Source organism: Somniosus microcephalus, unplaced genomic scaffold, assembly GCF_052327205.1.
Source record: "Somniosus microcephalus isolate GS21.2 unplaced genomic scaffold, FLI_Smic_1.0 scaffold1383, whole genome shotgun sequence".
In the NCBI taxonomy this organism is placed as follows: Eukaryota; Metazoa; Chordata; class Chondrichthyes; order Squaliformes; family Somniosidae; genus Somniosus; species Somniosus microcephalus.
The window spans coordinates 30,001-32,195 of NW_028226570.1; positions in this window are offsets into that span (position 1 = coordinate 30,001).

Consider the following 2,195-nt stretch of genomic DNA (forward strand, 5'->3'; position numbering starts at 1 on the left):
TGGTTAATCAGTTGCCACTTCAACTTGCGGCTGCGGTTGGTTATAATTAGTGTTGTCGGGCTTAATACTCGCTAAGGGGGTGCATGGCCGACCATAGCCGGGATGGAGGCTGTTATTTCGGTGTTATTTCTGAGTCGCCTTGCCATAATTTGGTTACTGAGTTGCTGTTAAAGATTTTGGTTAATGAGTTGCTTCAAAAGTTTTTGGTTAATGAGTTGCTGCCCAAAAACAATTTGGTTTATCAGTTGCCACTTCAACTTGCGGCTGCGGTTGGTTATAATTAGTGTTGTCGGGCTTAATACTCGCTAAGGGGGTGCATGTCGGACCGTAGCCGAGTTGGAGGGTGTTATTTCGGTGTAGTTTTTAATTTTTTCTCGATGTGGCTGATGGTGGTGGGTTTTTTTTTCTGTGGAAGATAGGAGTGTGGGTTGTGGGAAGCGAAGTTGCTGGTGGGATTTTGTGTGAGTGGTGCAGTATTTGCAGGCCGATTGTCCGTTCTCGTAAGCGAAGTTGATGGGCCGCTTTTGTGTGAGGTTGGAAGTAGTATTGTCAAGGCGAGTTTCCGTTCTCGGCAGCGAAGTTGATGGGCCGATTGGGTGTGAGTGGTGTTAATGTGTGCTATTTGCAGTGTATGAATTGCCAGGCTGGCCAAGGCGTTGCTTCTGGGAATTGTTGGGGACTGGGCTGTTTAGAAAGGCCGGTGGCGGGCGCTCCGTTCCCGACTCCCGTGTCCGATTAGGGTGGGGGACGGCTGGTTGGAAAGCCCCGACGCTGGCGCAGATTATATTGCCGGACTGGCCCCTGGCGAGTTGGGCAAAGTGTCGCAGTCCGGCAGCGGGTAACAGGCCAGCGGTCAGCGGCAGCTTATCGGTGATAACTTCGGGAAGGAAAGTCCGATCCGGTCGGGGTGAACTGCGACTGAACGGGGTGGTGGGGCCGCACAGACCAGTAGCGGGCTTGTGTAGCTGCCTCTTGGCCCGGCCGAGGTACAGCCGTTGGCTGGAGACCGCTTTCCGACTGCTGAGCCGGTGCCGCGGGGACCCACCTTGACGCGCCGGCTGTCCGAGCAAGCCAGGGCAAGGGGCATCCATAGGTACCAGAAGGGAGTCGGTCCGACACCGGGAAGTCGGGTGCCCGTCGCTCCGAATCGAGCCCGGTGTTTTCGTGCGTGTAACAGGGCGGGCGTTTGGACCCGGTTGTCCGGGGAGCGGGTCCCCAACGGCGGGAGATTGCCTGGGTTTGGCCGGCCGGCAGTCGAACGCCTTTGGCTCCGGACTCCCGTGTCCGATTTCGGTCAGGGAGGGCTGGTTGGAAAGCCCCGACGCTGGCGCACACTATATTATCGGCCTGGGCCCCGGCAAGTTCGGGAAAGTGTCGCAGTCCCGTTCCGGCGGCCGCCCCGTCGGTCAGCGGCAGCTTATCGCGGATAACTTCGGGACGGAAAGTCCGATCCGGTCGGGGTGAACTGCGACTGAACGGGGGTGGCGGGGCCGCACAGACCAGTAGCGGGCTTGTGTAGCTGCCTCTTGGCCCGGCCGAGGTACAGCCGTTGGCTGGAGACCGCTTTCCGACTGCTGAGCCGGTGCCGCGGGGACCCACCTTGACGCGCCGGCTGTCCGAGCAAGCCAGGGGCAAGGGGCATCCAGTGGTACCAGAAGGGAGTCGGTCCGACACCGGGAAGTCGGGTGCCCGTCGCTCCGAATCGAGCCCGGGGTTTTCGTGCGTGTAACAGGGCGGGCGTTTGGACCCGGTTGTCCGGGAGCGGGGTCCGCAACGGCGGGAGATTGCCTGGGTTTGGCCGGCCGGCAGTCGAACGCCTTTCGCTCCGGACTCCCGTGTCCGATTTCGGTCAGGGAGGGCTCGTTGGAAAGCCCCGGCGCTGGCGCACACTATATTATCGGCCTGGACCCCGGCAAGTTCGGGAAAGTGTCGCAGTCCCGTAGCGGCTGCCGCCCCGTCGGTCAGCGGCAGCTTATCGGGGATAACTTCGGGACGGAAAGTCCGATCCGGTTGGGGTGAACTGCGACTGAACGGGGTGGGGGGGCCGCACAGACCAGTAGCGGGCTTGTGCAGCTGCCGCTTGGCCCGGCCGAGGTACGGCCGTTGGCTGGAGACCGCTTTCCGACTGCTGAGCCGGAGCCGCGGGGGGCCCACCTTGACGCGCCGGCTGTACTAGCAAGCCAGGGGCAAGGGGC